The sequence below is a fragment of the Hoplias malabaricus genome, chromosome 1 (genome assembly GCF_029633855.1).
Source record: "Hoplias malabaricus isolate fHopMal1 chromosome 1, fHopMal1.hap1, whole genome shotgun sequence".
Classification (NCBI taxonomy): domain Eukaryota; kingdom Metazoa; phylum Chordata; class Actinopteri; order Characiformes; family Erythrinidae; genus Hoplias; species Hoplias malabaricus.
The window spans coordinates 63,899,776-63,924,860 of NC_089800.1; the positions used below are offsets into that span (position 1 = coordinate 63,899,776).

At 39.4% G+C, this 25,085-nt stretch overlaps 1 protein-coding gene across 4 annotated transcripts in view; it reads left to right on the forward strand.

Moving 5' to 3' along the window:
• The first annotated feature begins 24,708 nt into the window (after positions 1-24,708).
• The window catches only part of esrrga (estrogen-related receptor gamma a), a 161,256-nt gene continuing 160,879 nt past the window's right edge, over positions 24,709-25,085 (forward strand). For all 4 annotated transcript variants that reach the window (XM_066681455.1, XM_066681430.1, XM_066681446.1 and 1 more), the window contains exon 1: positions 24,709-24,792. The gene's annotated coding sequence lies outside the window, so the exon portion shown is untranslated. The remainder of the gene's footprint in view (positions 24,793-25,085) is intronic.

The following is a 25,085-nucleotide window of genomic DNA, read 5'->3' on the forward strand; positions in this document are numbered from 1 at the left end:
GTATTAGTGAGGTCACGTAGTGATGTTGCATGATTAGTTCTGGCTCAAATATGGTGCAGCAGGTAGTATCGCAGTCACACAGCTCCAGGGACCTCGAGGTTGTGGGTTCAATTCCCTCTCTGGGCGACTGTCTGTGAGGAGTGTAGTGTGTTCTCCCCGTGTCCACGTGGATTTCCTCCGGGTGCTCCAGTTTTCTCCTACAGTCCAAAAACACATGCTGGTAGGTGGATTGGCGATTCAAAAGTGTGTGTGTGTTGCCCTGTGAAGGACTGGCGCCCCCTCCAGGGTGTATTCCCACCTTGCACCCAATGATTGCGGGTAGGCTCTGGACCCACCGTGACCCTGAACAGGATAAGCGGTTACAGATAATGAATGAATGTATCATATGATGGAGAACTATCACTCCACTCCACAGCTCGGGTGATGCTTGGCATTGGGCATAGATAGTGAACACATTATATGAGAAATACACTGGGAGTACAATAAACTCAAATTCATTAATTATGAGGGGTGTCTAAAATGTTTAATACATAATTACGCTTATATCTCAAAGCCCAGAACCAGTCAGGAGCCTTGTTATCTGTAAGGCATATAGAGTGGGTATTTGTGAGAGTCCTTGAGCTTTTGTGTTGTCTAAAAAGGTCTGTGTTATGGATCCAGCTGGAGTTTAGTGAGTCTAATTGGAGTTTAGTGAGTTTAGTGGGCTGGATCAGGGCTTTATGGGGATGAGTTGAAAGGGATCCATTTCAAAGGTTCTCCCAGGAAGAGCTGGTTCTCTTTGGGTCTGCTGACCTTGAGCAGTGTTGGTCACATTGGGAATGTCCATGTGCTGCGGCACCACGTTCACCCGGGATTAACCCTGGCCTTTGGCATTAGGCGTGGGACAGACTGGTGTTGAGTGGCATGTGGACTCCACAGCTTTTTTGTACCTTTACCAATGTGACATTGCCACTTTATTAAATCATGTTATCCAGGTGGTCTTTTAATAGTTTTTAAGACCCTAAATGGATAGGTGCCCCTATATTTCTCTCTCTCTCTCTCTCTCTCTCTCTCTCTCTCTCTCTCTCTCTCTCTCTCTCTCTTTTTCTCTCTTTCTCTCTCTCTCTCTCTCTCGTATTTACTAACTTACTTTTTTAGGATGGCTAGCAGAAATGTTTTTTTACAGAGAAATCACTGAGCCTTTTTTTCTTTAGTATATGGTCTTGTCAAAAGTGCCATGGTTTTTAATCATATTTCAGGGTATAGGTTATGTTAGAAATATTAGGACTCCTGCCCAAGGGAATGTTATAAGTGTAGCACATGATGCTTGCCCAGGCAGGGAACTTGCTTGTTCATGCAACCTTCTTCCACTACACTGCACCAAGCATGAACTTTAATTATAAAAAAGTGCTGTAATTAACATTGCAAATATACAGGACTCCTATTTTGAAAGTTCTGGTGTTCCTTCTAATTGTGAGTAAAAACATCTACATAAATAAATAAATAAAATGTATTTGCTGGCTCAATTTAAGCATTGATGATAAAAGGCTGGTTCTTAGAGACCTGTGTTGTAGAGGGCCAGGAATGTCTTGTACTCAGAAATAATCTGTACAGAGTGGATAGCTCTGAAGTTGCTATAGAATTAGCTCATGCAATGTGCTTTTGTACCTTAGAACCAAATCTAGGCTTGTAAGGAGGTTTGGTTAAGTCCATCATTCATCCGGTCATTTATCTGTCCATTAGCCTACACCCTCAGTCATCATCTGTCCCCTAAAACCCCTAAAAATACACCTCCTTCTTCCCTGATCTGATTTCAACTTGGAGCCTATTTTTATTCCGTGCCACAGTGATAAGACACACTGCCATTTATTCATTAAGTGACCCAGCTGTGCCATGCTGTGTCATATTTTCCCCTGGCCTTCTTGCTATGTGTGTGTAAGAAAGGGGGAGAGAGAGAGAGAGAGAGAGAGAGAGAGAGAGAGAGAGAGAGAGAGTGTGTGTGTGTGTGTGTTTGTGTATGTGTGTATGTGTGGGTCATCTCCCTGCCATGGGACTTCATATCATATCACCGTTCAAGTATTTTCATTGAAACCAGAGCACCCACATCACGTGGTATTTACATATAAATATACACCTGCAGCTTTGAACCGAATCTGGGTGGAGGAAGGGGAGGGGGAGGGCCATGTTTTTTTCCATTCCATTCCTAGCTTACTAATGTTTACATCCATTAATAGCTAATTCCCTCATCTTAACGCATTTAGATGCACCACGTGTTTGCAATGCTTGGCCGGGTACAGAGTGGAAAGAAGATGCTTCTTTTACTTAAGGCCAGGCTTTGGTGGAGTTTGACTGGAGCGTGGACCTGGTGTGTAGATACTTATGTTATGGTCTTCTTAAAGTCTTCTTGGGTTCCCAGATGAAAATCCTTTTGCTCAAAATTTGCTTATTGATGAGGATTGATCAGGAGACATAATGGATATTCTCTGAAAACCCATGAGGCAAATGAGAGAAATGAGACATTGAGATAAAATATTATGGCATAGTTCTGATATTAGTCCTGCGGCAGATAAAAATGAGTGTTATTATCTCAGCACTGAGCCCAGTGTGAGATTTTACTGAGACCTCCACTCAAACCCTAATAGGGGAGATACACATTCCTGAACTCCTGAAATATCTGAACAGCAGGAGACCAGCACCTCTTTCAAACTGTTTATTTCCATTAATAGCTAATTCTTTCATCTTAATGCATGGATGTTTAGGTAAAAATACATGAAATAAATTATACAGAGAGATTAAGGAGTAACTAGACATCTACAGAGATATTAGAAATATTGAAATGTTAAGGGTGGATCTGCTTTGGTTTATCTTTCTATGGGTAGTTGTTTTCTCAGCAGGACAGAAGGTGAAGATGAGCACCATTCTTTCTGTTTCTGCAGGACTGACCGGAACTGACCTGGATTCTGGCTCTCCTGGCCATCCATGGGTCAGTTGCCCATTTAATTGCTACCATAATGTTTCAGTATGATTTACATTGAGAAATGAATGAAATGGGTGGCTCAGGTGGGAGATGGGAGTTTTATACAAGAGATGAATAAGAGGCCTGGCTCAGGAGGGAGATGGGAGGATTTTTTTTTTCTTCTGTGTAGTGGCCTTGACTCCAGCATGGGTCAGGTACAGATTGATGAGGAGTTTCAAGGCGTGTGTGTGGGTTGTGCTCTCGGGGAAATGCTCAGGTAAAGCAACTCTCCATTGCAGTTCACGGTCGTTTCTATAGAAAGAAAAAGCTGCGTTGTTTCCTGGTTATTTTTGGAAATCGGAAGCAGCATAAACTCCAAGGGCATTGATGAGCTGTTGAAAGCTCTTCAAAATTGTGTCCAAGGGTCTTTCAAAGTAAGGAAAACGTTCCCCCATTGTCAAAACATGAAGTATATATATATATATATATATATTATTCTAAATTTATTAGTGTCTCTCCATTCCATGAGACAAAAGCCGGGTCTTAAACAAGCCGCAAATATCAGAGATGTTACTAAGTTGGCAACTGAGTGGACAAACTTTCCTAAAAGAAATGTTGCACGATTTGGATCTCTGCTCTCAGATTGGACACTCTCAGATCGGACAGTCATTCACTCTCCCACAGATTAAAAGCCCTCTCGGTTCATCCCTCCGTTGGGAAGAAGAGAAAAGAGGAAAAGGAATGAATCAGAGTCAAGCTGGAGCTCTGGGCCTTCCCTAAATCTCTCCCTCTAACTCTCCCTGCCTCTCTCTCTCTCTGATCTAATTCAATTGCATTCTATTTGTATGGTCCTTTCAACATCACACAGTGTCATCAGCCTGTCTCTTCCCTTTCCCCTCAAACACAAACAGCATCTGTTCACAATGCATGGACAACTCAAAATGTTTACATCATCCCATTAAAGCAGCCACAAATCCAAATAAGTGTAAAATTAAATACTGAAGTTTACAAAATTAGACAGAATTTAATGTATTAATTTACTGAGCAGATTGTTTTGAATTAATTCAAGTTAACTCATTAAATAGGAAAGCAGTAGAAGGTGAATTTTGGTTTACCTTAGCTCCTTGATTTAGCATTATCCATACTTTCCATCTAACTAATAATGTCAACAAATATGAAAGTTAGTGCTTCTTTTCACAGAGCTCCCTGAAAAATGCTTGAGTGATCAAACAGTACATATTCCACTTAGTTTTAGTAAGTTAACTAGTCAATCGGGATCATTTCAAATACTGAACTCAGATATAGCCAAAGATGTAATTTATGTTAACTTGCCAGCTAGCAAACATGCTAGTAAGTTACATGCAAGCTAGTGTTAGCAAGTTACAATGCAAACTAGTGTGGAAAGTGTAGGTTTTGCTTGTATTTTCTACCACTGCATAACTGATCACAATCCAACATGTTAAGCAAGATTTTTTTGACAGTGGAATATTAGTGTAGATCTTTGCAACAACTCTGTCTCTCCTTGTTTGTCTCTCTTCTAATTAAATTGCTTTCTCTTTGTCTGGTATATTCATCAGTCTGCCAGTTTTTCTCCTCAAGCCCAAACAGCACCCTCCGTTCACAATGACACTGAGAATCTACTGACCACACTTCTCATTCCACTTTTCCTTTCCCTGTTCTATTGGAGGTGGAGACGGAGAGTTGCTAATCCTTGGCTCTGGCCGAGCGGAAAGGGCAGAAATATTTATAGCAAACTGAATCACTCCCCTACAAACGCACAACAAAGCTCCAGCCTTGTGCCATTTCACTGCTCCACGACACAATTACAGCAAAATCTCTGTAAAAAATACCACTCTGAGTTGCTCCCTAACTCTAGGATATAGCCTTCACTCAGGAAACAGGTGGTTTCACACACACACACACACACACACACACACACATAGATTACACTGCAGAAAATGATGTCTTAGCAAGGTAAATCCAGAAAAAGAACATCTGTGTTTTTTCTTGTGCTTTAACAAAGATCTCAGTAAAGTCTCACAATGGCTGTATGCTGAGATAATAACACCAGCTGAACTAATGTTAGAACTCATCCATTTCTCAACAGCATTAAGAGGCTTTTCAGTTCTGAGACCGTAAATAACATTCTCTGGACACTAGTGACTTATGTCTATTTTTCTGTCTCCTGTAGTTTTCCTGAGTAGATTTAGGATGTTCTTGAGCCACCAGCAAGCAACTTTTGAGCAATAATTTTTTAGTCTGGGTTTGCTGTCACAGATATTACATTGAATAAACACACATTTAGAGGTTTAAGAAAACGTGTGATTTAAAACTTCTAAATAGGACTGTAGTTTAAAATCAGACACGTTATCACTGCAGGAATACAATAGAAAATAAAGACAGAAAAGGAGAAAGAGATGTTCATTGGTGTTTGTCTCATGGGGACGTTCCAGGGGGACATATCGTTCCAGTGGCCCAGAGTAGAATGCTGCACTTGGGGAAGGAGAGGTGGTGCATAACATTCCTTTATAAAGAGATAGATAGATAGATAGATAGATAGATAGATAGATAGAGAGAGAGAGAGAGAGAGAGAGAGAGAGAGAGAGAGAGAGAGAGAGAGAGAGAGAGAGTCATGCATCTCTGTGAAACAACATGATTCATGAAAATGTCACGCTGACGGAGCTCAAACTGAGAGCCAAGAGTCTTCACTCCCAAAAATACCTCGTCTGACTAATACCACTGCAATACACACACACACACACACACACAGGGCAGGTACTTTCGACCAACACTCAAATACACACAGTGTGAGTGATGGAGAAGAAAAACAGTAGAAAGCTCATGCTCCTCCACTGTGACTTCTATTTCACACTCATTTCTACCTGATACAAGGCTCTGAAACTCTCAATAAACCTTTAAAAATAGACAACTTTTTACAATAAACCATGTTTATGAAAGTGGAATCACAAGGGAGAGGCTCAAGGTCACTCCAACCCACAGAGAAATCTGCAGAATATGATTTATCACCAAACATTTTGTACACACTTTGTGTCCAATCTTTTTTTCTGATCTGAAGTGTATTAATCAGGAGTTTGTTCCTGTCGGTCTCTACTCTTCTAAGAAGTCTTTACACTCAATGATGTGAGGATCTGATGAAATTCAGTATTTGCAAGAGCATTAGTGAGGTCAGATATCTCCATTAAAACTCAACTGGTGATACTTTTGAGACATCACTTCTTTTTCTCAGGAGAAATATCTGAGCAGCAGGAGACACGAGCTGAATTCTTCATTTATATCTCTAGTCTCTCTATCTGTATATCCAGAAGAAACTGAAGAGATATTAAGGAGACACTACAGAGACTTTAAGGAGGACCTACAGAGATGTCAAAAAAAAAAATAGAGGGCGAAAGTTCAAGAACTGAATTTGGCTTGTCACGCAATCACGCTTGCTAGCAATACTAGCATCTTTGCCACATTAGCTTATATGCTGCTTAATATCTATGACTTTAAATTTATAGAATAATCTATCCAATACTACCTTTAAAATACCACCAGCTTAAAAAGACTGCCAATATACTTTGACTGACACCTTTCTAAAAATTCTACTTTTAAAAAAAATCCCCATTTAAATTAGACTTCCACCTCAAATAAATGATCACTTCAAATAACCCTTAAAACGACATACATACATTTTGATTGCCATCTTTAAATATATTCCACCTTAAGAAACAACAATTTTATTAAGACATCCACATTGAAAACAGCAATGTTATTTGGACTGCCACCTTAAAGATGACCTTTAAAATCTTAGAGACTGCCTATGTATTTCTGTGTCCCTCACCCCCTCCACCTCACTCTCACCCCCCCCCCTCCCGTTCTCTCACACAGATACACAGCCGAATCCAGAATTCAATGAATTTCTGCAGGGGTCCACCCTCCAAACATATGCTTATAGCTCGAAACTTCTTCCTGTTCATTTTTTAACCAAAGATACCGTAGCGACAAAGACACTCTGGGGATCGATCTGGAGTAAAAATATTTCATTTTGAGCAATAATTGACCGTGTCATGACGAGTTAATCACAGAACAAATTTTTGAAACTCTTCGCGCTGAGCCGCTCTGAAAATACATTGAACTCTATGGGAACCAAAACCCTCCCTAGTGCCAAACAAAAATTCATAACTCAAGAACTGTATTTTCAAATGATCAAATTTTCAAAAAATCAAATTTGCAGGTACAAGAAAGGGGATATTTCTCTACCATTTAAATTTCAAATGAAGTCGCTAGGTGAAAGTATAAGGAAGTTATGGGGAAATGTTCGACTAAAAAGTGAAAAAAGACTTTTCACTATTTAGCCGAAAAGACTGAAAAAAGTGAATGGAGGGATATTGAAGGAGGGGATTAAATGGGACGGATGAGTGCGGGATGGGTCTCAGTGTGCCCGGGTCCAACCGTCTGAAATCTCGTGGCTGTAGCTTCAAATTTAACCAAACAGGTTAAAATTTCAGCCAATGCATTTCTATGAGAAAAATTCACACTTTGGAAGCTTGTATTCCGAAATCCGTAAGTCAGATAGCTTCACAAAAGCACAAGTGACCCGAATTGGTATAGGATCTATGACTGTGTGAAGTTTCACAGTCGTAGCATGAAAACCCCAGGAGGAGTAGCATTTTACATTTTGTGAATAGAATAATAATAAGTAAACTGAATAATAAGATTTCAAAGAAGGGTAATTTGGTTTTGAAAAACTAAATTAACAATTAACTACTGAGATTTTAAAGAGCGTATTAAGGAGAAACTACAGAATTTGTTGCAGAAACTGTTACATGTTTTGCTTGACTGACTGATTAACTGAGTAACTTAATGAAACTGAATTATCTTGATGAAGTACACCTGTATGTGGAGCAGGCATAGTTAAATGATTGAATTGCCTCAAGAGTTTCATAGAGCAGGTATAGTCAGATTTAACTGAATGAAGGATTTCATATCCTTCTTCTTAATATTTCACCTTTCATATGCTTGTGATTGCCTGTAAGTTAATTTCCCCATTACATAATCATCAGATAAATGTAAACACGTGTGTGGGAGACATGCAAAGTGTCCGAGAATTTCCCACGAATCAGCGGCACTTTGCTGAGAGCAAAAATACGTCGTCATGTATTTGCTTATCTCTAAAACGTGATGACTGCAGAGATTCCGAGTGGTAGCTCTTCATGAAGAACAGCAGAGAATATGAAGCACTCTCTGAGACTGTTTAGAGTCTGGAGTCTTATTAAGAAAAATCATCTTATATCTACAGTATATACACAATAATTAACAATGTTAGATTTTCAATAGGAACTATAAGATTATTCATCCTAAAGCTAGACAGTTTTATTATTGAAGTTATTTTACTGGGTGAAAGTGTTTTATTCCAGTGGCAGTGGATAGATTAGTATTGTTAAAAGTGTAATTGATCTTCTTAGTTTTTGTGCAATTAAATTACATGTAAGTAGTAGATTTAAGGTATTATTACTTGCTACAATGTTATTTTTAGTGGTGTACATCAGTGTGTGCTAGTAAGTAAGTCGTTCCTCTCCTCTTATTTTGCTCACGCTGTAGTTTTATTTCCTGTTGAATGCCTTGGCAGATGTCTGTGGCGATGGAATATGATGATGAATAAGACAAAGATTACTCAAGAGCCCCGGAGGAATCCTGTCATTCCCCACTATAGCTCCCTCTCTCTCTCACTCTCGCTCTCTTGCTCTTTCTTGCTCTCTGTCGCTCTCTCTCTATCTATTTCTTTCTTGCTCTCTATCACTCTCTCTCTCATACACACACATTGTATATATCCCATTTTGTTCTACTTGTCAAGACACAAATAATCTTTTATCAAGTAAAATCATCTTAAACCCAATCTCTATATATAAACATTTCTTATACTGCAATTGTTGTAAAATATTAAACATTATTTCTAGACACATTTCTTTTTTCAAATGATTTTATCTTCAGTATCTCTGGCTGACTGCCAACTTGTTTCAGGAAATAATGCAGATAAAAATCTGCCAGTGGGATAAGACACTTCCTCTCTTAAAACAAGTAAAACAGTCCAGAAATATGTGAATAATCTTCAACATTATGGGGTTTATTGACAAAATGTATGACGTTTTCACTTAATAACGCCATTTTTTGCAGTGTTCTCTCTCTCTCTCTCTCTCTCTCTCTCTCTCTCACACACACACACACACACACACACACACACACACACACAGTGATATCTTCCTCACATCAGCAGTTGTGCTGGGTGAACAGAAGTGCTTACACTCAGAGTTCTGGTTCAGTCGGCCTCTATCTCCCAGAGCGCCGCTGCTCTTTACCTGAGATCAGGAGAGAGATATGGGCTGGAGCAGGAGAACCGGGAGAACCAGGAGAACCAGGTTAACAGAAATTTTGACCAAAAGTTGGTGGACACCTGTTCATGCAGCATTTTCTTTTTAGAATTATACCTCTTTATATAAGTCACAGCTTTGCTCTTCTGGGAAGGCTTTACACTAGATGCTGGAAGACTGCTGTGAAAATTTGATGACATTCAGCCACATTAACATTAGCAAGGTGTGAGGTTGCTCCTGGACACAACCCCACTTTAACTTGTTCGGAAGGTAGCAATGGTATATTTGTGAATCAATTAAGAATTGATTAACTGTTCCCACTCTCTTTATTAACCTTTTAATCCATTCATTCTGGCGTACAGAGCATGTCAGCTGAACTGTACAAACAAGTCTGTGATGTTCTTAGGGAGCAGGGTTGAACATTCCTGTTTGAAGAGAACCTCAGCTCTCGGTTTTTTTAATAGCTTGTGTTTTATTGCTTCAGCCCTTGGTTAAATGTGTCATTTCTCGTCTTGTTTTCAATGCACTGAGGTTGTAATTCTTTTTGTCTGCAAAGTTTAGACATTTATATTATTTAACTGTAGCTGACAGAAGTAATTAATTATCATCTCAGGCTTCTTCCTGGATCAGAAACGAAAGCCATTTTCCCTTGGAACAAACACAACCGCATCAAACACAGGAATCTTAGAAATGTCATGTTATTTTGGTAGAATATTTTGATAAGTTTTATCTGGCTGCCTTTCTGTGAGTCTCTGAGAAAGAGAGATACACAGCTGAACGTGTAGAACGACACCCACGAGACCACATCTTCTCGTTTTCTTGTTTTATCTGTCAACCTCGTGACGTCTCAGGAGAAACGAGACCACGAACACATCGCTGCAGATTAATGGATGTGTTCCCCCTTCTCTGTATTTATTATAATGAATTACAAACCTCTGTTCTAAAAATGTTGGGACGGTATGTGAGCTGCCAGTAAAAACAGAAAGTAGTGATAATACATTCTCTTTAATTGCAGAAACACTTTGATGTTTTTTCTATGAAATGTCACTCTTTCCCCTATTGGATTCATGCCCCATGTTCCATAATAGTTGGGACAGGAGCAGGTTCATCACTATCATCACTTTTCCCTTCATCAGCATTTAAAAATGGCAAAGACTGAACACTGATCCAGTTTTATATTATTTTATTTTATTTATTTATCTTTATCTGCCATTCTTCTGTTAAACAAGTCTCAGAAGCTCAACTGCACTGGACTTTCATACTCATGTTTTAGTCCTTGATCTTTACCCACAAAGATTTCTCCAGAGTCTCCAGAATCTTTGGTGTTGTTTAGAGTCAAACACCTCAAATTCCTCCTTATGGAACTGGCTTGTAACTCACTCATTCACTCACTGACTACGAACTCACTCAGATTTATGAGCTTAACCACAAGGGGCTGCTATTCAGTGCTTTGCATAGAGTTTATATCTTAAAATTAAGGTGATTAGGTTACACATTAAGTGTCTTTCTTTTATATATAGGTCAAAGTGGATTTACAAATTAGTGTTTTCTCCTTTTTTTACCTACTGTCCAAATTTTTTTGGAAACATGTTTTGACACAGATGCTCTGGCTTCAGCTTCAGAAACATTTCTGTGTTTCAAGGGACCAGAACAGAGATTTTCCTTCTTTTTAAAGGGGGTTTAGTGCCATGGCCTGTAATCCCAGCCCAGTCTGTACCACTGATATATTTTTGGAATAAGAGGTCATGCTTTATTAAAAGATTTTGGATGTTTTTCTGCCTCCCAGTTCCTCAGTCTACTGAGGCCTGTATACAACCAAACATCCTCCACAAACATTAGTCTCTTTCCATGACGGTGTTCCATAGATAAGATAAATCTAGTGTCTCCTTAACTTCTCTAGTTGCTCCTTAATATCTCTGTACACATTTGAGATGTGTCTTCTACTGCTCAGATATTTCTGCTGAGAAAAGAAAATCTAACCTGTTACTCCTAGTGTGTTTTACTGGAGTTCTCAGTAAAGTCTCAAACATGGCTCAGATGTGAATCAACATGTCCCTTGAGACACCAGTGAGACCTGTTAGAGCAATATGACTTTTCCCTGTATGGAGCTGGAGTCGTGAAAGGAGCTGAGCTCTGTGTGAGAGGATTTTAACCTGCACTGCACTCAGTAATGAAGATGTCCACAGAGCAGATATAATTCAAAAGGCCAAGGTCCAGAAGCTCCAGGGAATTCTGCTTCTACAGGATTATAGCCTCACCCCCCACACCCCCCTCCTCTCTCTCTCTTTCTCTCTCGCTCTCTCTCTCTCTCTCTGAAAGCCGATCAGTTCTCATAAGGCCGATGTGAATGGACTGTGTATGAGGTCTAGACTATATCATGACTTACTTTCCTACACTGGTTCTGTGTATAACATATTTACTAACGTATTGTCAAATAAATCTTTACAAAAAATTATTATTGATATTTGGGGTTCTCTCAAAGACAACATCAGTGCCAACCAAGAGAATGTATTATATTAATGTATTAGCCCAATAATTAATTCTGAGCATCTCAAGTGAATATAAACAAAGTGAAAGACACTGATCTGATTCTTAGAATATTGTTGAAACTGGTGGTGAAAGAAACCAGACGTCCTTTTTTAAAATCTCCTCACAGAACGTTGTTTCTGATCAGTGCTGATGTCTGACCTGTTGATTTATGATTTTAAAAATGTTTTGTCAAATCTAAGCAATAATAATGTGTGACTTTATTGAGACCAAGACATAAACTCAAGAGAAACACATTTGAGATGTATTTGAGATGGGTTGCATTCCATCTGATCTCACTGATATCTTGGAGAGACTACAGAGTTATACATTTATTTTTCCTTTTTTATAGGATATTATTATCATGTAGTTTGGCAGAAACAAGGCACTAATTGTTGTCACATTATTGGTAGTTTTAAATACAGTACGTATAATACCATGGGTCACTGATATTGATTACTGATAATACCACAGGGCACTAAAAACAGCAAATACCTATAATATCATTGGTCATTACTATCCAGTTTATACCAACAATGCTACACATCATAAATTTTGGCTCACTAATCTTAGTCCATACCTGTAATACCATAGGTCACTAATATTGTCTGATATTTCTGGCTTTGCTACATATAAATGCTGAAGGTTTGTGGTGGGTGTACAGGGTTCAGTTTTTGGGGTCAGGCTCAGGTCTTTCCTCTCCACATTAATCGGTCCTCATTGTTCTGCTGGACAAGTCATGCGTGTGAGTGTGTGTGTTTGTGTGTGTCCCAAGGCCAAACACCCCCCTGACCCCAGCATGACCTCTGCCCATCACTAAACACAGGGCTCCTCTCCTCTGGAAAATAAATACAGTGAGATTCACTATTTTACTGTCCATCACAGCCCCAGAGACCAGACCCCAACCTCTACTCACTACCTCCTGTTTCTCTCTCTCTTCTCTCTCTCTCTCTCTCTCTCTCTCTCTCTCTCTCTCTCTCTCTCTCTCTCTCTCTCTCTCTCTCTCTCTCTCTCTCTCTCTCTCTCTCTCTCTCTCACTGTCTGTCTCACTGTCTGTATTACTGTATCTTTCAGTCTGTCTGAATTGTCTTTGAGAAATGAAATCATATAAACTCCAGTTGATATTTAATGATAAATGACACACTGTGAATTGTAAATCACATTTTTTTTTCAGTGCCAAGACTCTGACTTATAAAATTATGGTTTTGCAATTGAAATCAACACAAATCTAGTATATATAGCTCACATTCCTCATCATGATATTGTTGTAAGGGACATCTGAAGTGATTTGATATATTTGAAGAAATCTGGTATGGAAAATGGAGTATGAATTCACTAGAAATGGCTTAAGCTACGTAGAAACATCTTCAAATGGATAGAGTAGTCTAATCATATTACACAAATCTCAGTGCAAATTGTGAGACATAAGGATTCTGTTAGAGTAAATTTCTTTTTATCAAGGTATATTTTAAGGCCAAAGATTTATTTATCCATAGTGTGCCATTTTAATATTTTCACATTGACTTGGTCATGTTGGTGCACTATGAGTCTGAATGAAGAGTCTGAAAGCTGGAACAAGTGTTGTTATATATTTTTTTGGAATCCAGTCCCTGTTCCTTGCTGCTGTCATTAACATGTTGGTTTAGTGCTTGTTATGAAAAGCAAAGCTGTCTCAGGGGAACCTCCCAAAACACACACATCTCACACGGATACCTCCAAGAGAAAACGCCGACGGCTCCCTTTTGTTTGGTTTAGTTGAAGAGCTGGAGTCAAGCATGTCACCTGTGTTATGTTTCTGCTCATGAATATTCATGTAATGCGTCTTTTTTTTTCACGGTGAAAAGTGTATGGGAGTAAATGAGAGAAAAGGAGGAAGAGAAATCTGTTCTGATGACTCTTTGTGGTTTGTTGTGGTCTGTTTGAAGCCAGGAGAAAATGGAGAGCTTTCTCTCGGCCTTCGTGAGAATGGAAATGTATGCAAGAGCAAGACGGAAAGGAGACAAAACAATTTGGTGGAACTGAGAAAGCGTTTTTGAAGCCGAGCGGCTGATGAGACTGAACTGCTTCAATACAAACATAAGAACGTCTGCATTCGCACATATGGCTAACTGTTTGTTTTCTTTGTTTTTTGTTTTTTTTTGCATCACATTTGAATTATTTTGTGGAATGTAGCCCTAAATTTTAAGTTAAATTTGAGTTGCCACCCTCAGTTTTCATAAATAAATGTTAATCGGTGATATCTTCCTGTTGCTGAGAGTTTGGTGTTATTAGCTGCTACACTTGAGCTTTTGTACAATTTGCCTCCATCTGTATAAATACTATTAGATCATGTCAATAGAAGGAGTAGTGCTAAGTGTCACTTAATCGAGGCCTGCTTTTTTTCATGGAAGGGTTGGAACTTTCTGTTTGGATCTGAAGGCATTCAGACTCATAAACATCAATTAGTGCTGATGTTGACTGATTAGTTCTGTCACTACAAATCACCCCATATAATGACACTCTATTTAATGTGTAAATTCCGCAATTGAACTGTACCCATTTCATGGAGCAGCCACATATGAGCCTATATTTACCCTGCCCAATGCCAAGTAACCCTAGGATAGAGGTGTGTGAAACCCCTTAGTACTGGTGTTAATGGATTAATTGAGCATCCAATAGCTCTGGGATGAGTTGTAGTACTGTTTTTGAGATCCAGACTTAAGCACCCAACATCAGGACCTGACTGCATTGGGTAAATGCAGACAAATACATAAAGCAATGGACAGGCACTTATAAGCAAAATGTATGAAGAAAGGTTTTGACTGATTTTGAGTGATTCACTCTTTTACTGTGAACTGTGAATGGGAAACATTTTGGGGGATTGCTTTCTCCATTCAGCATTCACATGTGAACCTTTGTTTGTAATTTGAAAATCAGATTCATAATTTAAGAATGGGCTTTGCCAGAAATTCTATGTTTGTTGTAGTGGAGTTAGCATATTCAGAACAAACTGCTTTGCGTTTGTTCCTCTGTGGGTGTACATGCATGATGTGTGTGTGTGTGTGTGTGTGTGTGTGTGTGTGTGTGTGTGTGTGTGTGTGTGTGTCTGTGTGTGTGTGTGTCTGTGTGTGAATGTTCCGCGTGGTGCCAGGGGACAGATGGGGACGCTGAGAGATGCCCGCAGCAGTGGACCGTCCCAGAGACTCTTTTCTTCTTGGAAGGTTTTACAACTCGATGCTGGAACTTTGCTGTGAGGATTTGAAGGCATTCAGCCACATAAACATCAGTGAGGTCAGGCGCTGATGTTGAATGATTATTTCTGACATTCCAAATCATCTTGAAAGTATTGGATGGAGCTTATTTACCTCCAAAGCCAAAACGGTGGGGTTTTCCCTCTTTATCTGATGCTTCCCATTTGTCATGGTGACTGTAGGTTCATGTGCAGCTGCTTCAGAGCGTCCCATTTCATTTCATACTTTTCAAAAAAAAAAAAAGATTTAAGCTGTGAGTTGTACATAGTGTAGATTGGTTTGATCACATTAATTATTTAAGAAACGCTTCTAACACAATCTAAACCTGTTGTATAGTCTCAAGGATGAATGAACATGTTACCAGCTGTATGTGTGTGTGTGTGTGTGTGTGTGTGTGTATCTCTGCAGGGCACACTAACATAGCCTTATAATGCCCCTTATTGAAAAGCAATTGTGTGGCTGTGACATGGAAATTTGAATACTAATTACAAAATTAGGAGAGACAGTGTAATTCTGTGGGTGCTCAGTGGAGAGAGAAAGGCGCCCGGGGAGCTCTCCATCTCAAGAGTTTTGGTGCCACTATATAACTTTATTCTGTCTTTCTCTCTGCAAAAACTAATGAAATCCTTTTAAATATAGTCAATATAAAAGGGGTTGATTTTTTCTTGTGAAATTAGGGCAAAACTGACTTAAACAATCCATAAGTTGTCTTACAACAGTCAGAATGAGAAATATTAGCCAAATCTAGACTAGATTTAAAATAATTTCCCTTATCAACACACCATTTTATCTCATATTGATGTTGTTGTAAGACTATTACTACATTTTAATTAGACATTCTAAGAGTTCCTTTATTTCTGTGGTGTGAGTTAATGAGGAAAGTTTTTCTTTTGCTGTGATCAGTTTCAGCCCTGCTGCACACGTGTAAATTAGCCGCAGAGCGCGCTAGCATCACCTGTTGAGAAGCCGTCTGGTGTGTGAAATGAGCCTCCCGCTGGAGCCCCGTAAAGGTGGAACTTTCCCTGAGTTGCTGGTCTCAGAGCAGATTTATGGATCTTTTAATGTGTCGAGACCACAACTCAAAAAACACCAAACTGGCCCTGGATCAGTCCAAAAGCCAAGAGTCCACTTTGCGCCTAAGGCTTGGAACCTGAGTGGCTCAGAAATGGGCAAGTCACTGACATAGAAACAAGTCTGAATTCACCTTCTGTAGAGAACTGTAGAAACTCAGCAAGAAGCACACCTCACACACTGAGAGCACTGTCTGTCACCCAGCCCCGCTGATCCGCCCTCCCAGAGGAAAAATTTATTGCTCAAATGTTGCTCTTTAATGACTCAGGAGACTCACTTTAAAGTCTTCAGGAAAGAAGCGTTTTGCTTCCTCTTTAATATCTCTGTAGACAACACTGAGATAAGATGGAGAAAGGGTAGAGACTTAACTGAGTATTTTCTCTAAGACTCAAAAGAAGACACATGATATTCCTGAGCTTTTGTTCTCAGGAGAAATATCTGAGCAGCAGGAGACACAAGTTATAGTGTCCTACATCTCTCAGTGTTCCAGGAGAAACTGCAGAGACATTAAGGAGAAACTGCAGAGATATTTAAAACGTATCCAAAGTAAGTGTCTTCTCTGCTGAAAAGGTGTAATATAAAGACCAGACAGATCCGGAGTCTGTTTTTTTTTCCTTCATCTTCTCGTCTTGCCAGCATCTCGTGTTCTCAAGTAGTGTCTAATCTCAAAACAATATTGATATACGACCTGCAATAAATAAATAAATAAATATATAAATCACCCCTCTCTGCTAACCCTTGAGGCTCTTAACCCTTAGATGTGACTCTGTATGTAAACCAGAGCAGATGAGCTGATGAGTCTGGAGCCAGAAAGGGTTAGTAAAGAAATTAAATAGGTAGGTTTCAGTTTCAGAGTCCTGAAAACCCAATTAAGCTTCTGCACAAAGAAACATCAAGTACTTTCACACGGTGGCGGCATGCCTTTGGGAATCTGAGTACGTTCAATTACTTTGGGATTAATTTGGGGGTCAGCGTGGTTCATGTGTGGAGTGCTCGCGGCGGAGAGTGTGGAGGGGGTTGAGACACTGAATGGAATTTGGTCACTGTCATCACTGACTGAACAAAACCTCATATATTCTCATTGCACAATTTTTTATTTATGTTCATTAATCATTATTTGTCAGCTATCCCACCTGTTTGCTAGGACCCAGTCCCCCCCAATAAAGCAGGATACCACCCACCTGGGGTGCTGAAGGTGAGCATATGCTTCCTCAAGAACACCTACTGCAGATACTTCCACTGATTAACACTAGGCCTTCCTACCCACCTAAAGAGCGCTTGCTTGGAATGATGCTCTCAAATATCTGAGGCATTGCCAGGGATTGAACTGGTGATCTCTTGAGTCTCATTACACCATTTTAACAAGACAGGGGAAAAAATAACTTCTTAAGTTTTTAAATGCAAGTGTCAGGGCTGGGCAAGACAGACAAGGGACAGGGACGTACACGCAAGGAATTTACATAGACAGAATCAAAATAAACACAGGTAATACAGAAAGAATGAAGACAAGACTAAACCGAATTAAACAAGGACAGACAGGAAACAACCGTGAACCCAGGTAGATAAGTGTAGATATATGTAAACACAGAGGCACAGAAACACACATCTACACACACAAGAACCGACAAGGGAATACTGAAACAAACAGACTATACATACACACAGCACAGACAAGGAACACCTGGGGACAATTGGACAGAGGCGGGACTAAGGCGGAGACAGAAACAAAACAATAACAGAGCCATGTGCTACATAAGCACATGGTGAGAAAACATACATGACAGGACCAGGGCGTGACAGCAAATATATAGAGAATTCAAGAAATTATTTCTATTGGTTCATTAATCATGAAATTATAACACCGTGTAAACAGCAGTTATCTCTTTTTAAATCAATATTGGAAAATACCAGGTTTTATCCAGGCATCGACAATATGTTACAAGAGCAAAGCTCATATATGTAGATTTTTTTAAATTATAGACATATCCATGCTCCACTTTGAAATGTTGCTAGGTTGGACAAGCTGTCACGCCCTTGTCCTGTCTGTTTTCCCTGCCATGTGCTCTCTTAGCACATGGCTCTGTTTGTTATTGTTCGTGTCTCCACCCTTGTCCCGCCTTTGTTCCTCCTCCTCGTCAGTGTCCTCGTCAGTCTCATTTGTAATCCGGCCCTCTCGTTATCTGTCTCAGGTGTCTCTTGTCTATGTAATGTATTTAAGTTCCCTTGTCTCACTTCCTCTTGTCGGTCATTCGTTTTGTTTCCCATGTCATTTCCCTTTCGTGGTCTAGTCTGTCTGTCTTTGCTATCATTCGTTTCCTCTTTCATTGGTTTTTTCTTCAGTCTGTCTGTTTCTCTCCACCTTTAGTTTGCTTTCCACCTTCATTTGGTGCTCTCCGGTCTGTCTGTCTCTCATGCCCTCCAAGTCAGTCTTTGTATCTCTCTTGTCTCATATCTGTCTGTGTCCTAGTTTAGTCTGTTTAGCTGTCCATGTTCAAGATTAGTCTGTTTCTCTGCTTTCTCTGTTTAGTTCTATCTGTCTAGGGTTGTCAGTCCAGTTCCCCTCAGTCCAGCCCCTCTGTCCAAGTCTCTCAGTCTAGGTCTTTCTTGGTCTAAGTATTCTGTCTTTGTTTTGTACCTTTTGGTGTAAATAAAAGTCACTGTGTTATAGCGAGTGTGTCCGCCTCCGTCAGTCCACTCAGTCCGCCCTGCGTTCCTGACACAAGCTTTGCAGAGCACTGGCAATATCTCCTTTCAGCAAGCAACCTTTGTTTAAACTCACTGCATAACGTTCAGCTACAAAAAAAAAAAAATCAATTTGACACTCTTAAATAATCCTAGTTGTTCAGCTCACCAGGTATTGACAAACAGTGACAGTAACACTTTAACAGGAACATTCACTTGATTCCTCTTCAGGGCCACTGTGGAACTCCTAGTTCTTTGCTTAGACGTGCTGAAGTTTTGCTTATCAGACTGAAAATGTATATCTTACAGAAGAGAATGTCCATAAAAACATCTTTTCTCTCTCCTCTCCTGTTCCAACTGTGAGATTCTTATTCCAGATAACACTCTCACGTCAGAGCTCTCCCCGATAAGATGCTTTTCTCCAAGAAACTCAAGTCAGCATTTTACCCTCCTCTCCAAACTCTCTCTAACAGAACAGGAGACAATAACACACAGATTCAGGCTGGGTGTTAGCTCACAGATCTTCATTTTACCTTCACTTTTTCACACAGGTGCAGTGAAAAGTTAAGGAAGTTTTTAGACACTCCTGGTTCATTACTTTAATAAATCTTTATATTTGAATGACACTTCAATGTAAGGGGGAAAAAAGGCATGCATTTATTATTATTTTCTTTTTGATTTCTCACATTTTAAAGCAGCTATCATTAAAAAACTAACGTAAAAGTCCTGCAAATATTTATTTTTCTTTTGTGGCTACATCTAGAACCATGTTTACATTACCTTGGCATTCACAGAGGAGAAGTCCCATCAGACTGATAATATTTGCTGATCAAAAAAAAAAACCAAAATGTGTGGTGACCCCAGTTTGCCATAAGCAGGGCCCAAAAGCCACAGCTGCCACAGAAGGTGACCACATTCATTGGCTGTGACATTAAAGTGTGTTCCAGTGTGAAGGATCTGCAGCCTTACTTCAGAATGATTTGCAGGATGCTCCCAATATGTTTTTCATCTATGGGTTACCTACAGTTCTTTACACACTTACAACATGAAACACCTCTATATTTCAGACATACAGATGTGTATGTACAGAGCATAGCTGGTAAAACTATTTTCCTCTCTATTTTCCTACAGAGGACCATTTCCATTCATTGGGCAAGATCCTAAGTTCTTTTTATTCCACAATTTTAACAGATTTTAAAATGTCAGTTGCACTTTACAGCATCTATTAAATGCCATAAATATAAACATAAAGAGCTGAGGCTGATTTGAGATCATATATAGAACAGCACATTTTTTTCAAGCAACATGTCATAAATAAAATGATCTACATTGGTTTTCGGTGCAATCAAAACTAGGAAATAATTTGTCATAAGGAGGCAGTTTTTACAGTCAAAGCCCCTCTGAGATGGATGCGGATGTTGCTACAGGGTTTTGTTTTTTCAACCTCTCCATTTTATTTGTCTCATTCTTGGACAGGGGTCAGTTCTCCTTTTATTTCTCTCTGTTTTATCTCTCTTGCTCTGGACAGGGGTCAGTAGAAGCAAGAGTCTGTGGAGAGGTGTCCCTCTGAGACAGAGAGAGACACAGAGGAGAGATCTGACATGTTTTATAAAACAGTGTCATGAGGCGGAGCAGCGAAGTGGAAAAATGACTCGGTGCATCTAAACCGCAACAAACACAGAGAGAGAGAGAGAGAGAGAGAGAGAGAGAGAGAGAGAGAGAGAGAGAGCTGTGTCATACAAAATGTGAAGAATAGAACTGACAGGGTTGATGTGGCAAAAATGCCACATCTGAATGTGTCAGTATCTGTCAGTATCTGAATGTGAATTCAGTAACTTCACTAGTTCTGTGTTACATATTTTAATATAAATAACCATTCATATGTAATTATACTTTAGCAATGCATCACTTTTTGGTTTCCCTATAAATGTACATGAAATGGAATGGGGTGCTCTGGATCATTCATTCATTATCTGTAAGCGCTTATCCAGTTCAGGGTCGCGGTGGGTCCGGAGCCTACCTGGAATCACTGGGCGCAAAGTAGGAACACACCCTGGAGGGGGCGCCAGTCCTTCACAGGGCAACACACACTCACACCTACGGACACTTTTGAGTAGCCAATCCAACATGTGTTTTTGGACTGTGGGAGGAACCCGGAGCACCCAGTGGAAACCCACACGGACACAGGGAGAACACACCAAACTCCTCAAAGTCAGTCACTGGAGCGGGACTTGAACCCACAACCTCCAGGTCCCTGGAGCTGTGTGACTGCTGCTCTAGATCAGCTACACACAAAGCTAATGTCAAAATACTGATACTTAGTGAATGGTGATGGTCTACAGGGGCAGAATAACTAACAGCATTTTGAAGTTATTTGTTGTTAATGAGTTACAGGGTATTTATACATGTATTTGTGTAATTGATTTGTGTACAGGTTTTGTGTACAAGGTACTTCTGTGTTCTGCTGCAATTCCCCGTCATCACATGTCTCACTGATATTGGTGACCCTACCCTGTATTCTGTAGTGTTTGTAAGTGCTGGACTGGAGGCCTTTTGAGTCCTTGTACAGGCTGTTTGTGATTGGCTAGTTCAGTACATGACTTTTGGCTAAAATGCGCTATGTGGTCCTTGCCTACTTCAGCAGAAATGTGACAAAATGGCACACAAGTGATGCTGGAATATGGAGCTGATTTCCTTATAGCTCCTACCAGCCTGGACTCCTTTAAAAGTGAAGGTTTCTGAGGCCGTTAGGACAAATACATGGCATTTAACAGCGATCTGTCGCAAATTCTACCTTTTCTTTCTTTTGCCCTGAATTGCTGCTGTATGTGCCACTGGGGGGATGTAATCTGTAAACATTAGACTTTCATGTTTTGGGGCTGTGTGTGTGTGTGAGTGTGTGTGTGTGTGTGTGGCTGCAGTGGGGCTAAAGTACAGGTTTTGAAGCTCCGGCGACTCTAAATGGAGTTCAAGCTGTCATTATCTGTCCACACAGATAAACTCAAATTACACCTCAATACCTCGGCTGTTAAGTTGTTTTCTTTTGTCGTCTCTCTTCCTCTTTCGCTCTCTCACCCTCTCTTGGTCTCTCTCTCTCTCTCTCACTCACTGGGTAAAGGGGGAGGAGAAAGGCAGGTGCACTCACGCAGAGGTAAGCACTCGTATGTAAGTGCAATTCCGAAATCATCGTCTTGCTGAGAAACACTTGAAATTGTTCTCTAATGGCCCGGGCTCTCTGCTATGGTTTTGATTATAATGTGAAAATTGCATCGCCATGCCTTCAGCTCCAGACGGGATGGAAGCGTAATTGGTACGTGCATTGAATGCCTCCTTGTCAGAGAGATAAAAGGGGATACACACATGCGCACACACACACACACACACACACACACACACACATATGCCCCCCCACAACAAAAAATAAATAAACCCTTCATACATTGCAAAAGTAATGTATAATATTACTCTTCCTGAGACTGTTGGTAGAACACTCTGTAATATTCACCTTACTGCAGGAGTTCATTCTTAAGGTTCTTAAGGTGAAACAAGCATTTAATAGAAAGCCCACATAATCATCTATAAAAGCTTATTCCAGCATGACTGCTTTTTCAATCAGTCCCACCCCAGAATGTGCCATGGCAACTGACACTGTAATGCTGTTTCTTTACATTCATGTCCAGTATTATGAAAAGCTCATGTAGGTGCCAATGCCACATGGCCACAAACAGAGACCTGAATTAATATATTTTTAATATGCATTATTAAGAAATTCTATCAGTTGGAAAGTTTATACTTTTTGAAATGATCCCTCTTTCTGTCATTTCCCTCACTAAGACAAAGACATACACTGAATAATTGCTCTCTGGACAATGCTGTCAGAAGGTTTTTAAGTAGGTTATCTATCAGCTCTGTCATGCAGATCTCCTGCAGTCTGCTGCAGATTACTCTAGCTACAGTGTGATTGCTGTTTTGAAGGGGAATAACCTTATGATTTTAATATTAGTCCTAATATTAATATTATTTATATTTACATTTACATTTCCTTGCTGTGTGGCAGGTACTGTACTGTTGCCTTGTTTCTCATTTAGAAGAGTGGAGATCTCCAGGAGGTCCTGAAAAAATGTAATTTAATTTAATTTGATTTAATTATTGTATGACACTTTTTTTCTGTTTGTTTTTTATCATCGTTAATACAAAATGCAGTGTGTATAATCAATATAGAAAAGCATCAAAAGGAAACGAGACAATTAAGAGTAGCTGCACATGAACATAAGTCCCCATACAGTGGAACTGTGTAGAAGCATGTAGCTTTATCCAATACATTTAGGAGAATTTATTTATTTATTTATTTTTTGTTTCAGAACTTATCATCCGACATCAGTAGCCAACCTCTCAAATGTTTATGTGGAAGGCCACCAAACCCTCACAGCCATGTTCAGACATCAGCTATAAAGCCTTCACAGAAGATTAGAGACTGTTACTATAGTAAAACAAGGAACAAATCCCATATTGGTGTCCAAGGAAACGCTGGAGCAGATGTCCACAAATGTTCGGATGTGTCATGTAAACTGATAAATATCTGACGTATACTTTAATACAAAGTCAGTTGAAATTGAAGATAACATGTACATGAAACTTGTAAAAGTGAAGAACTCTACAGTGACCCAACAAAATCCTCTCCAGACTCTCTGACTCTATCTCTGACAACAGACAAAGACTGAAATGCACATATGAAAAGATCTATTTTATTGATGACCCCCTTTTTTTTCTTTTTGCATGTTTGTTTTTGTTTTTATATTTTGTCTTTTTTTTAAAGCAAGCACCCCACCAAAGCCCCTGATTCTAGCCTGCTTTTTCTTTGCTTCTTTTGTGCTTCCCGGGGTTTGAATGAAATCAATACACATGCACATATACACAAACACAAAAATATAAGCAAATTTACTTTCAGACGAAATATTCACAACATAGAATCACTTTAAACACATGAAACATCTAAAAATTGATCATTTATCTTACATGTATTGAAACATTTTCAGAACAAGAATACAGATGTTTATATAGATTCACTATATCGTATATCATATATACATTTTTTAAGTGTATGCATATTATTGTTGCTTAAAATACATAATACAGAACATATAGCCTCATGTCCTGTCACAGTATGTCTATGTGTGTGTGTGTGTGTTTTCTCATTCAAACACACTCTAATAAATTCTAGCTAATTCATTTTTTATCCTCCCCTGGGAGAGTCCTGCAGATTTGTCTGAACAGAGGAAGTGTCGGGTTACCTCCTCTAAATTATTAATGTCTCTCTTCTCTCTCAGCCGTGGCAGAAATTTCAAAATATTCACTGGCTTCAGTAAATATGAAAAAACAATGTGTGTGTGTGTACGTGCGTGCGTGCGAGCGAGCGAGCGAGAGAGAGAGAGACAGAGCGAGCGAGAGAGAGAGAGAGAGAGAGAGAGAGAGAGAGAGAGAGAGAGAGAGATGTTGACTCAGTTGTAAACCGCTCTCTGTCTCCGTACAGTGTGAGGAGTAACTAGTTCCATTTACTCAGATATTTACAGGAGCAACGAAGATGGCGATACCATCTTTAGAGGAGGAGAAGTTAGACTGAGCTTCACGGTCATGACTTACAGTGGCCCTAAAAGGTACTAGAAAAGTAGTTATTTTTTAACATTAAAAATAGTGACATTAGATAAAATGAGGCGTTTTGTTTATTTATACAGCACATTTATTAGATAAGTTTCTCATTCTTTTTTTATGTATTAGGCTCAAGGTAAAACTGAGAGCGTCTTTTACTCAACCCACCCCCTCCCTTACATGACGTGGTTTGGTCCAGCATTTAATCCAGGCAGACCGCTAGTTGGTCGCAGTGAATTTGCAGGGGTAATTTGCTGAGTATAGTCTCATACATTTCTATTGAAAAGTCTGGCTTCCACAAACGAAAAGAAAGCAGAATAGATAATAGGAAAAGGTACAGTGTTTCACCTAATTTTTCAAAATAAAAGGTGTAGTTTGTAAGTCGTGGAAATGAACGTTAATTTAGTCTAGTGGAGAGAGAGTGCTTTAGCTAGCTCCCCTAGTATTGCTAGCTATCACTAGCTAACTTAGCTAATATCATAAATTTATTTATTCAACGTTTACTCAATTAAGACAAACCTAGTTCTACTCACAACTGAAGGTGAGCAGCATTGTGTTGAGGGACATGCTAAAAAAAAAAAATATATATATATATATATATATATATATATATATATATATATATAA